The sequence below is a fragment of the Phyllobates terribilis genome, unplaced genomic scaffold (genome assembly GCF_046119375.1).
Source record: "Phyllobates terribilis strain yellow unplaced genomic scaffold, ASM4611937v1 Scaffold_2__4_contigs__length_985480577, whole genome shotgun sequence".
NCBI classification, from domain to species: domain Eukaryota; kingdom Metazoa; phylum Chordata; class Amphibia; order Anura; family Dendrobatidae; genus Phyllobates; species Phyllobates terribilis.
Window position 1 is genome coordinate 871,198,407 of NW_027362762.1, and position 14,475 is coordinate 871,212,881.

Below are 14,475 nucleotides of genomic sequence, written 5' to 3' on the forward strand. Positions count from 1 at the left end.
ATGGATTAATAGAACAAGTGCCACACACAGCTAGAAGCCCAAATATTTTTTCAGAGGTAGATGCAGATAAAAATTATTTTTAATTTGCAACCTGATGGAGGTCAGTATAGATGGACAAATAGAGAAAGTCCCACACACTGCTAGAAGGCCAAATATTTTTTCAGAGCTAGATGCAGATAAAAAATATTTTTAATTTGCAACCTGATGGAGGTCAGTATAGATGGACTAATAGAGAAAGTCCCACACACTGCTAGAAGGCCAAATATTTTTTCAGAGCTAGATGCAGATAAAAATTATATTCAATTTGCAACCTGATGGAGGTCAGTATAGATGGACTAATAGATCAAGTCCCACACACAGCTAGAAGCCCAAATATTTTTTCAGAGGTACTGTAGATGCAGATAAAAATTATTTTTAATTTGCAACCTGATGGAGGTCAGTATAGATGGACTAATACAACAAGTCCCACACACAGCTAGAAGCCCAATATTTTTTCAGAGGTAGATGCAGAAAAAAATATATTCAGTTTGCAACCTGATGGAGGTCAGTATAGATGGAGTAATAGAACAAGTCCCACACACAGCTAGAAGCCCAAATATTTTTTCAGAGGTAGATGCAGATAAAAATTACTTTTAATTTGCAACCTGATGGAGGTCAGTATAGATGGACTAATAGAGAAAGTCCCACACACTGCTAGAAGGCCAAATATTTTTTCAGAGCTAGATGCAGATAAAAATTATATTCAATTTGCAACCTGATGGAGGTCAGTATAGATGGACTAATAGAGAAAGTCCCACACACTGCTAGAAGGCCAAATATTTTTTCAGAGCTAGATGCAGATAAAAATTATATCCAATTTGCAACCCGATGGAGGTCAGTATAGATGGACTAATAGAACAAGTCCCACACACAGCTAGAAGCCCAAATATTTTTTCAGAGGTACTGTAGATGCAGATAAAAATTATTTTTAATTTGCAACCTGATGGAGGTCAGTATAGATGGACTAATAGAGAAAGTCCCACACACTGCTAGAAGGCCAAATATTTTTTCAGAGCTAGATGCAGATAAAAATTATTTTTAATTTGCAACCTGATGGAGGTCAGTATAGATGGACTAATAGAGAAAGTCCCACACACTGCTAGAAGGCCAAATATTTTTTCAGAGCTAGATGCAGATAAAAATTATATTCAATTTGCAACCTGATGGAGGTCAGTATAGATGGACTAATAGAACAAGTCCCACACACAGCTAGAAGCCCAAATATTTTTTCAGAGGTACTGTAGATGCAGATAAATATTATTTTTAATTTGCAACCTGATGGAGGTCAGTATAGATGGACTAATACAACAAGTCCCACACACAGCTAGAAGCCCAATATTTTTTCAGAGGTAGATGCAGAAAAAAATATATTCAGTTTGCAACCTGATGGAGGTCAGTATAGATGGAGTAATAGAACAAGTCCCACACACAGCTAGAAGCCCAAATATTTTTTCAGAGGTAGATGCAGATAAAAATTATTTTTAATTTGCAACCTGATGGAGGTCAGTATAGATGGACTAATAGAGAAAGTCCCACACACTGCTAGAAGGCCAAATATTTTTTCAGAGCTAGATGCAGATAAAAATTATATTCAATTTGCAACCTGATGGAGGTCAGTATAGATGGACTAATAGAGAAAGTCCCACACACTGGTAGAAGGCCAAATATTTTTTCAGAGCTAGATGCAGATAAAAATTATATTCAATTTGCAACCTGATGGAGGTCAGTATAGATGGAGTAATAGAGAAAGTCCCACACACAGCTAGAAGCCCAAATATTTTTTCAGAGATACTGTAGATGCAGATAAAAATTATTTTTAATTTGCAACCTGATGGAGGTCAGTATAGATGGACTAATAGAGAAAGTCCCACACACTGCCAGAAGGCCAAATATTTTTTCAGAGGTAGATGCAGAAAAAAAATATATTCAGTTTGCAACCTGATGGAGGTCAGTATAGATGGACTAGTAGAGAAAGTCCCACACACTGCTAGAAGGCCAAATATTTTTTCAGAGCTAGATGCAGACAAACAATTATTTTGAATTTGCAACCTGATGGAGGTCAGTATAGGTGGACTAATAGAACATGTCCCACACACTGCTAGAAGGCCAAATATTTTTTCAGATGTAGATGCAGAAAAAAAATATATTCAGTTTGCAACCTGATGGAGGTCAGTATAGATGGACTAATAGAGAAAGTCCCACACACTGCTAGAAGGCCACATATTTTTTCAGAGGTAGATGCAGAAAAAAATATATTCAGTTTGCAACCTGATGGAGGTCTGTATAGATGGATTAATAGAACAAGTCCCACACACAGCTAGAAGCCCAATATTTTTTCAGAGGTAGATGCAGAAAAAAATATATTCAGTTTGCAACCTGATGGAGGTCAGCATACATGGACTAATACAACAAGTCCCACACACAGCTAGAAGCCCAATATTTTTTCAGAGGTAGATGCAGAAAAAAATATATTCAGTTTGCAACCTGATGGAGGTCTGTATAGATGGATTAATAGAACAAGTCCCACACACAGCTAGAAGCCCAATATTTTTTCAGAGGTAGATGCAGAAAAAAATATATTCAGTTTTCAACCTGATGGAGGTCTGTATAGATGGATTAATAGAACAAGTCCCACACACAGCTAGAAGCCCAATATTTTTTCAGAGGTAGATGCAGAAAAAAATATATTCAGTTTGCAACCTGATGGAGGTCAGTATAGATGGACTAATAGAGAAAGTCCCACACACTGCTAGAAGCCCAATATTTTTTCAGAGCTAGATGCAGAAAAAAATTATATTCAATTTGCAACCTGATGGAGGTCAGTATAGATGGACTAATAGAATGATGCTATGCCCAAAAGATTTTACTTCACTAGGTGCAGTAAAAAAATTGGTATTCTATACACAGGTGGTATATCTTGCAACACAGATAGGCTACTCCACTGACTAACACACTCTGCAATAGGCCAAAAAGGATTAGCTTTGCTAGATTCAGCCAAATGCTGTGAAAAAAACTTGCACAGCACTGGCACAGACCTGCCTGGCAAAAACTGATAGGAACTGATGTAACCTAGTCCTGAAAAGGACTCCAATTACAATTAGTCTTTACTCCCACAATCTATCTATTTAAGAGCACAGACCTGCCTGATAAAAGTCGTAGGAAATTCTGTAACCTAGTCCTTAAAAGGACTGCAATCACAACTATTCCCTATTCCCAAGCTATCTGTAGATTTGTGCGAAAATTGGCTTGAAATTAACAAGGTATAGCGCACACAGCAACAGCAGTGCCGTCTAACACGCAGCTGCAGCAGTGAGAAAATGGTGGCGACGGGGAAAATGGCTTGGTCTTATAGGGCAAGGACATGTGACATACACTGCCAATGACACATGCCCTTGCTTGTGTGAAAAAAAGCACTTCGCTCCGTGTGTGCGCTGCTGATAGGCTGACAGATTGCACCTCCCCACTGTAAATGCGGGAAAGAGAAAAAAAAAATGGAGATCTTCATTGTTCCTGCAGAGATCCATCCCCTGCCCCTCCCCCCACCCCGCTGTACACTCAAACTGCGTATTAACATTAATTTTCATCATTACTGAGAAAAAATCCAGTTATGATTTTGGTGCACGAACAGTTATCGAACCTAACCTCGAACAGCCGAATTTTTCTCAAATTGTTCGTGTTCGCCGAACGGCTCGAACACCGCCCAAAACAGCTCGAATTTGAGATTGGCGAACAGTTCGAGTAGAACAACGCTCATCTCTAGTTACAAGGAAAAAACGAGAACCTGTAAAAAACAAATAAAAATAGCGAAGGAGGAAACAGTGAGACGTATTGCTAGGGAAAGTAGATCAAATCCCAAACTGTTCTTTACGTATATAAATAGTAAAAGGATTAAATCGGATAATATTGGACCGATAAAAAGTGAGGAAGGCAAAATCATAGAGAAAGATGAGGATAAAGCTAATCTATTAAATAATTTTTTTTCGACAACTTTCACAAAGGAAATCGAACTAACAGGAGAAATGAGAAGTGACAAACTTAATCCTCCACTAAGTATGACAAATCTAACCCAAGCTGGGGTACAGAAACGCCTCAGTAACATTAAAATAATCAAATCACCAGGACCTGATGGCATACACCCACGGGTACTAAGGGAACTAAGTAATGTGATAGACAGACCGTTATATCTTATATTTAAGGACTCTGTTGAGACTGGGTCTGTGCCACTTGATTGGCGACAGGCGAATGTAGTGCCAATATTCAAAAAGGGAGCGAAAAGTGACGCCGGAAACTATCGGCCGGTGAGTCTGACGTCCGTTGTGGGCAAAATTTTTGAAAGCTTCATTAAAGAGGCAATTACGGAGCATCTTGATGCTAATAATCTTTTTATCCCGAACCAACATGGATTCATGAGGAATCGCTCTTGCCAAGCAAACCTGATTGACTTCTACGAGGAGGTTAGCTCTCGAGTAGATCAGGGGGAACCAGTGGATGTCGTGTATCTCGACTTCTCAAAAGCGTTCGATAGCGTGCCACATAATAGGTTGGTATACAAAATGAGAATGATGGGGCTGGGGGAAAATGTCTGCAAGTGGGTAGCTAACTGGCTAAAGGATAGAAGGCAGAGGGTGGTTATAAATGGAATATACTCAGATTGGGTAAGCGTCACTAGTGGGGTACCACAGGGGTCTGTACTAGGCCCAATGTTATTTAATATCTTTATTAACGACATAGTCAATGGGATAAATAGTAAAATATCAATATTTGCAGATGACACAAAGTTATGTAAAACAATTAATACAAAAGAGGACAGTGCAGACCTACAGAGGGATTTGGATAAGCTGGGTAGGTGGAGCATTAAATGGCAAATGAGGTTTAACGAGGAGAAATGTAAGGTCATACATATGGGAAGGAAAAATGGAAGTCACCAGTACTCACTGAATGGGAAATCATTGGGGAATTCAGAGATGGAGAAGGACTTGGGCATCTTGATTGATAGCAAACTAAATTGGAGTGCCCAAAGTCAGGCCGCTGCTGTAAGGGCAAACAGGGTAATGGGATGTATCAGAAGAGGTATAGCTGCAAAGGATGAGAACATTGTTCTTCCACTGTACAAAGCACTGGTCAGACCACACTTGGAATACTGTGCTCAGTTATGGGCCCCAATATATAGAAAGGATATAAATGAGCTTGAAAAGGTACAAAGGAGGGCAACAAAATTAATAAAGGGAATGGAGGGACTGCAATACCCAGAGAGGTTGGCAAAACTAGGACTATTCAGCCTGGAAAAGAGAAGGTTGAGGGGGGACATAATAAATGTGTACAAATATGTTAGGGGACAGTATAGAGATCTTGCCCGGGATTTGTTCAAAAGGAGGGATATTACGGTAACAAGAGGGCACTCACTAAGACTGGAAGAGAAAAGGTTTCAGCACCAGCATAGGAAGGGGTTCTTTACGGTAAGAGCAGTGAGAATATGGAATTCACTGAGTGAGGAGACGGTAATGTCGGATTCACTACACCAGTTCAAGCGGGGACTGGATGCATTTCTAGATACCAGGCAGATTTCAGCATATACTTAAAAATAAAATAAAATAGTAGGTTGATACAGGGATTTATTCTGACTGCTGGTTTCAGAGTCGGGAGGGAATTTTTCCTCAGGTGAAGATTGGCCAAATCATTTGGGGTTTTTGCCCTCCTCTGGATCAACTTTAGCAATTACAGAACTAACAGGTCGAACTTGATGGACGCAAGTCTTTATTCGGCTTTACAAACTATGTTACTATGTTACTATGTTACTATGAGGATATTTTCTTCGTCATGTTTTTATATACATTTGAATGGGTTTGTTTCTGCCTCATGTGTAGTTTCTATTTATGCTCCGTTCGATAAGTGTGACAGTCACACAAAGTCATAATTATCCTCCCTCATCTTTCCGGCTTTTTTAAAGATGCCTAAATGTCTATGTCCCATTTATTTTTTGTTTCCTATATTTTCATCCATGTTGGCTTTATATAGAAATTGATATAACACACAGAAATTGTCGTCATACTTGTCATAATACTTGTCCATCCTTGAAGAACACACTCTAATTTACCTATTGTAAATTCACACAGTAGGGAAAATTTCATAGAATTATTTTTCCCACCTTCTCTTTTCTTCTCCTTTTATCACCTGAAATGGAAATCACCCTCCAGTCACCTTTGCAGCTTTTTTTTTACAGCTACCCAAATGCTATCCTTGGTAGCAATGCTTATGGTGGGAAATGGTTCAGAGGTTGTTTATGTCCTATTTATTTATTTTTTAAATTTATTTTAAATTTATTTTTATTTTTTTCTCGCTGCTCATATACAGAAATTGTCATCATATAGAAGGGTCATGGGACTCATGCACAAATATGTACTGTAGACCAAATGTTATAGAAAACCATGTGACTACTGTAGCCAATCATGGGGCTTAGTGGTGATGCCGATATAGTTGGCAAAAGACTGCTGAGCCCAGTGATTGATTGCAGTGGTCACGTGCACAATAGTGGTGATATCACCTCTGTAAGCTCTCCAAAAAGTCCAGAGGCAATGGTGAGAAGTTTTATTATTTTTATAGTGGGCAAATGTATGGAATTGAAAAAAAAATCCTGAAAATCCCTTCTCAACAAAAAAATTGTGTAAAAGACATCCTGTCTTCAAGTCAAAAGTGGTCAGTTTTTGCTCTTATTTTATTCCCACTGCTCCCCTGAGTATTCAGGTTGTTTTTTAAATGATACAAACTAAAAAGAAAAAAAGAGCCAGCTCACCCACACTCCTTGGCGTCCTGGAGCACGGAACCCAAAGGACCACTTGCATAAACAAACGAGGTCAAGAGTACGTTCCAGCTACCATCGTGTGCAAAAAAGGATTTATTGGTAAAATGGCAATTTCATAAGAAGAAGTACAGGCATAACAAATAGCAAAGCGTTTCAAATGCAGTTCTGCGTTCTTTATCAAAGCCCTTTGATACAGAACGCAGAACTGCGTTTGAAATGCTTTGCTATGCTTGTACTTCTTATGGAATTGCCATTTTACTAATGAATCTTTTTTTGCACACGATGGTAGCTGGAACGTACTCTTGATCTCGTCTTTTTATTTAGTGCTACTTTTCATGGTCTTCAACAAGGGGACATAGCTCACAGAGTAATAACATAGAGTAGCCTGAAAACATGCCCCAGAGGATCCTCCGAACACCGCCTCCTTCTAAAGTCCAGAAACATTTGCCCTAAATAATAAGTCTCATATCTCCAGAACAGTATGGCAGATTAAGAAAAAAAAGGAGTACTCTGGGTAGCAGCATGAATAAGATTGGAGCAAAAACTGCCAACTTTTGATCTGGTGACAGTTCCTCTTTAAATAATGAACCAGTAGGCAACTGCCCTAGGCTTTAATTTTAATTATGACACAACATCTAGGGACTACTTGCCCTTACCTCATTCTTTCTTTTTATTAACGGCAATGGAATGTAATTGGTGGTACTTTGGACCGTTGAGAAGCGCTGGTCTGCAAAACCTTTACTACCTTTTCCCTTTTAGATGAGTTGTTTGTTGGTCACTCACAGGAGCATCCAGACAGCTACAATGCAGCACCGGAAATATGGAATCTGCATCTGTATTTTGTACTGTGCAGTAAGATGGTAGACATGAAAGTTTTTGGACCCCTAAAAAGGAAAAAAAAAGGTAACTATTTTTAGACATTAATTTTCATTAGCACTACCACTCTAGAAATTTTGAGGGTCCCAGACTGGTCATAAGGTGATAAATGTAAAATGTCTGTAAATAGCTATAGATTAATGGCACTATATAATCAAGTAAAATAAATAAATAAAAATAAAATTGTGGGATAAACCACTTTAACCATATTTTACGGGTAAGTTTCACACCCATGGGCAAAACTGCATAAAAACTGCCACATGTGAAAGCGCCCTATTGCTTCCTGGTTAATAAAACTAATTAAAATTCCTCTCCCTTCTCTCTGATTTATCTGTCCTGTCTGTTTAATTTGCACCCTTGTTGATGCCAATCAGCTGTAACCATCTCCTCAGAATATTCTGCTATTTCAAGAGTGGCTCATGTCTCAGCATCTCTCAAGAAACGCATCAATCATTTTCCGCTGTTTGTACCCAAGATTTACATTTCAAGTGAACAGTTAGCAGATAACGGATCCCACTGTAATTGCTCTGTGATGAATGCATATTTTCCAGACCATGGTAATAAATAAAAGAAGGAAACATTTTGTTGAAATATATTCAGGAAAATGGCAGAACAGTTTCTTGTACATCATGCAAACTGTGTTATTTACTTCACTTCATTGGGAAAAGTTCACGTTGTGGCCAATTATTTATAATCTTTCACTTGTTGCTATAGGAATTCTGCATTTATAAATATATTTCTAGGCATATTGCGCAGATCATCACTGGAACAGAATTTCTTAAAAATGTCTTAAAGTGCATCTGACTGTGGTGAACAACAATCTATGGAGTGTTCAGTTCAATTTTTACTACACTCCTCAATTAACTATTCTCTATAGCATGTCTGTCAACATCCCTCCTTTTTATTTAGAGTTTGGGGTTTTATGCTATTCAGTCATCACTAAGGCTCAAAGTCACTGCACTATACCATTTAGCTCATATACACCATTAGGTTTTAATATCACAGTGCATCAGAGACCACTACACTCCTACAGAGAACATACAATATCCTGTTCCCAGTGACCAATCTCATCGCACTCATTCAAAGGTAGTTCATAGGCTGATATGATCATATATTCGTTTTCAGCCTGCCCGCCTTATTTATTTCACCTCGACACGTTTCACTTATCCCTTTTCATATGCACAGGAGGTTTATAATAATAGCTACTGCGAGCTGTACTGCTTTGTTTATAAGGCAGCACAGAAGCTAATCCTTCAGGCCATGATGCGAGTCGCAGCCGGCGGCACGAATGCCGAGCTTAAATAAACTAGACTCCGCCTACCTCCCTGACGCACCCGCACCGCGGCCAACCACTCGCGGTCTCTCTTCAGACCAATACGATGTGGCCACGTCAACCATACGTGTCTCCACGTCAGCGGCATCACAGCAGTCTCCTAGATACAGAGCGCTACACAGAGAAGTGCTCGAGGTTTTAACCCTAACATCACTGGGTAAATTCTCTCCCCACAATACAGGAAACTTTTTCTCTACCACGTTCCCTAGAATCAATGATACAGGTTCAATATACTCTTTCCTATTATTCATACCCCTGAAATGCATTCAAATATCTATTTTATATCGCTCCAAGAAAAATTAATTGTATATATCCCTTATCATATTTCATAGCAAATTTTATTCCATATAATACAGAACAAAAATAGTTCACAAGAGCTATAACTGTATAAAAATAGATACAAGGATTATTCCATATATAACTATTTAGATTGATTAGGGCGGAAGTAGATCCAATCTATTCCAACTTCTACAGAAAAAAGAGTATTCCAAATTTTTAGATCCTTTCCTTACAATAGATAGAATCAATAAATAAATCAAGTCGAATAAATGGAGCAAAAGAGATTTTTTCATTTAAGCCCAAAGGGGCCACTGATCTTAGCCTGAACATCCATTGAGCCTCATTCCTAAGTAACTTATTATCCAAATCCCCACCTTTCTGAGATGATCTTATTTTCTCAATTCCTTGAAATTTAATAGCCTTGACATCACCATTATGCCTTTCTCATACATGTCTAGAGATGGGTGTATCTTCTTTCCTTCTGATATCCCCCACATACTCTAAAATGCATCTTCTAAATTGTCTCCCGGTCTTACCTGCATAGCTTTTTGAACATTTGCGTTTAGCCAGATACACAATTCCTTCCATTAGGCAGTTAATAAACTCCCTATTCATATATGTTATTCCTGTTGTATCACTTGAAAACGAACTACTCCTTTCCACAAAATCACATGCCTTACAAGATCCATATCTGTATGTACCAACCACCCTTGAACGATTCAGCCATGTTGGGTCAGTCTTTTCAGGTTGTAAATGACTATGCACCAGTCGATCTTTAATGTTACGTCCTCTTCTGTACGTCACTAATGCTTTATTTGTTACTAAATCTCTTATATCTGGATCCATCTTAAGGATGTTCCAATATGTGTTTAGAATATCCATTACCTCTTTTGACCCATGATCATACATCCTTATTAAACATATATTTACCTCACTCCTTAGATCTTGGTGTTAGGATAGGAGGGAGGTCCTATTTGTCCCTCTCGCATGATGATACGCAGATGTTACTATATTTTTCAGGTAACCACGTCTTCTAAATCTTTCTCCCAAATCATTGGCTCCCCTCTCAAAATCATCAAATGACGAGCAATTTTGTGATCCCGCGTTTCAAAGATAAGGGATGGTGGCTTTTCCATTCCAAAAAGTTGTTGGTCGCTGTGGTCTTTCTAAAAAGTTCACTTATCAAGTAACCTTCTGCATCCTTCATGATAACAATATCCAGGAAGGATATACGATGTTCATGTATAGAGGACATTGGTCTAAGCCCCACCTCATTATTATTCAAGACCGAGACAAATTTTTCAAACTGTCCCATTGTTCCAGTCCACAGAATGAGGATATCATCTATAAACCTTACCCAAAGGGATATTTTAGATGTCCATTCTTCCTGACATTCTGTGAAGACAAAAACCTCCTCCCACCAGCCCAGGAATAAATTTGCATATGTGGGAGCACAAGGGCTTCCCATAGCTGTACCCCTGAGCTGGCGGAAGTAACGCCCATCAAACATGAAGTAGTTCCTCGTTAATACAAATTTGGTCAAGTCCATCATCAATGCATTGTGACGCCTAAGATGCACACCCTTGTGTTTAGAAAGTATTCCACAGCCCTACAGCCCACCTCATGCGGGATAGAGCTATAAAACGCCTCAACATCTAAACTCGCAAGATATACCCCTTCATCCACCTGTATATCCTCTAGTTTCCTTAGGACGTTCATTGTGTCACGGACATAGGAAGGGAGCACGGTGACAAAAGGTCTCAGAACCACATCTACATAAGTACTGATTCCCTGCGTCAAACTTCCTATGCCCGACGTCCTTTTAGGGGAGTGCACCCTTTATGCACCCTGGGTAGGCTATAGAATGTCGCGACTTGGGGGCATTTTAGTCTCAGAAAGGAAAAATCATTTTTATCAATTAGGTTCTCATCCAGGGCTTTTAATAATATCATCTCTAATTCTCTAAGATACTGTTTAGTTGGGTCTTGTTTTAATATCTCATAGCCTTCATGATTCAAGAGTAGATTTTGACACATTTGTTTATATTGCAATCTATCCAAGATTACAATATTTCCTCCTTTATCGGAAGGTTTTATTACTATCGAGTCATCACATTCCAGGCTCAGGAAAGCTTCCAATTCTTGAGTCATCAAATTATTCCTTATTATTTCTATTTTGATATCTTCAAGGGCCTCCGTGACCAGCCCCTCAAATACACTGCTCAAAAAAACAAAGGGAACACTCAAATAACACATCCTAGATCTGAATGAATGAAATATTCTCATTGAATACTTTGTTCTGTACAAAGTTTAATGTGCTGACAACAAAATCACAAAAAAATCTTCAATGGAAATCAAATTTATTAACCAATGGAGGCCTGGATTTGGAGTCACCCCCAAAATTAAAGTGGAAAAACACACTACAGGCTGATCCAACTTTGATGTAATGTCCTTAAAACAAGTCAAAATGAGGCTCAGTATTGTGTGTGGCCTCCACGTGCCTGTATGACCTCCCTACAATGCCTAGGCATGCTCGTGATGAGGTTGTGGATGGTCTCCTGTGGGATCTCCTCCCAGACCTGGACTAAAGCATCAGCCAACTCCTGGACAGTCTGTGGTGCAACGTGACGTTGGTGGATGGAGCAAGACATGATGTCCCAGATGTGCTCAATCGGATTCAGGTCTTCATCTTGCAGGAACTGCTGACACACTCCAGCCACATTTAGGTCAGGCATAGTCCTGCATTAGGAGGAACCCAGGGCCAACCGCACCAGCATATGGTCTCACAAGGGGTCTGAGGATCTCATCTCAGTACCTAATTGCAGTCAGGCTACCTCTGGCGAGCACATGGAGGGCTGTGCCCCCCTCCAAAGAAATGCCACCCCACACCATTACTGACCCACTGCCAAACCGGTCATGCTGAAGGATGTTGCAGGCAGAAGATCGCTCTCCACGGTGTCTCCAGACTCTGTTCACATCTGTCACATGTGCTCAGTGTGAACCTGCTTTCATCTGTGAAGAGCACAGGGCGCCAGTGGCAACTTTGCCAATCCTGTGGCAATCCTGTGGCAAATGCCAAGAGTCCTGCACGGTGTTGGGCTGTGAGCACAACCCCCATCTGTGGACGTTGGGCCCTCATACCACCCTCATGGAGTCGGTTTCTAATCGTTTGTGCAGACACATGCACATTTGTGGCCTGCTGGAGGTCATTTTGCAGGGCTCTGGCAGTGCTCCTCCTGTTCCTCCTTGCACAAAAGCAGAGGTAGCGGTCCTGCTGCTGGGTTGTTGACTTCCTACAGCCCCCTCCACATCTTCTGTTGTACTGGCCTGTCTCCTGGTAGCGCTTCCAGCCTCTGGACACTACGCTGACAGACACAGCAATCCTTCTTGCCACAGCTCGCATTAATGTGCCATCCTGGATGAGCTGCACTACCTGAGCAACTTCTGTGGGTTGTAGAGTCCGTCTCATGCTACCACGAGTGTGAAAGCACAACCAACATTCAAAAGTGTCCAAAACATCAGCCAGAAAGCATTGGTACTGAGATGTGGTCTGTGGTCCCCACCTGCAGAACCACTCCTTTATTGAGGGTGTCTTGATAATTGCCAATAATTTCCATCTATTGTCTATTCCATTTGCACAACAGCATGTGAAATTGATTGTCAATCAGTGTTGCTTCCTAAGTGGCCAGTTTGATTTCACAGAAGTTTGATATACTTGGAGTTATATTCTGTTGATTAAGTGTTCCCTTTATTTTTTGAGCAGTGTATATCTATGTGGTTGCACTCAAAAACTGGTGGAGTCCTTGTGCTCTTACTCTTTAAATTTGTAAAGGGACCATCTCCCACATTTCCCTGTCCTTCATGCCATAAGTTCTCCAGCAGTCTTAGGTTGGGTAATTTCTCCTCTGAAATACCTACATTTATTTCTTTCACTCTGCTTCATGAATTTGGCCCACCTTAATTTCCTTGTGAATAAAGCCACATCCTTCACCCATTCAAAACTGTCAAACTTTGTCGCTGGTACAAAGGACAGTCCTCTCGACAAAAGACTTAACTCCCTATCTATGAGAATCCTCTTAGATAAATTTATCACTCTCAATTCATCATCTTTTTGGGTGAGATCACCACAACTCCTTTCAGTATTCCCAGTTTGAGTATTTATTTGACCATTTAGTTCTCGCATTTCTAAACTCTCCTCTTGTTCAATCCTACATCCTGAATTATTAAAGTTTGATGTCCCGTCCACATTTGGCCTTCTAGTCTTATCCCGTCTCTTTGGAATTGTTCCGCTGTTATTAATATTATTTCCTCCAATTGCAATTAACATAATCCTATCCTCTCTCAAAACTCTCCTATCTAACCCCTCCTTCACTTCAGGAGGGTGCTCTGTGATAAAGTGGGACCCTGAGACTAAAAGGATGAACAAATAGGGGGTCCAGAACAGTGGCCCCTTTGGGCTTAAATGAAAAAATCTCTTTTACTCCATTTATTCGACTTGATTTATTTATTGATTCTATCTATTGTAAGGAAAGGATCTAAAAATTTGGAATACTCTTTATTCTGTAGAAGTGGGAATAGATTGGATCTACTTCTGCCCTAATCAATCTAAATAGTTATATATGGAATAATCCTTGTATCTATTTTTATATACCGCTCCTGATTTGGGACGAATCTCCTTGCCAGCACTCTCTTCCCCTACAGGTTTTTCCTAGTACCATAAGGGCTTTTCCCATTAGTTCCTATTCTCTCAAAAGCATATACCAAATTACCTTATACAGACCTACATAGGTCGAAACGTTAGCTCTTGTTGATTTAATACCCAATTACCTTGATAAAGACCTACTCAGGTCGAAACATCGGTGAATGTTTAATCGCAATATTATTGGACCATAAACAAGATAAGGATGGTATATGTCTATGTACATAAAAATATTTTTTCTTGTGGAACTATGATTATGAAAAGGATGGCTTAATAAACAGTATTCTTTTTTGCACTATCTGCATTGTCCATATTCTCTTTTTCTTATGGTGTGCCGAGGTTTTCTTTCATATTATTCTATTTTTATATAGTTATAGCTCTTGTGAACTATTTTTGTTCTGTATTATATGGAATAAAATTTTCTATGAAATATGATAAGGGATATATATAA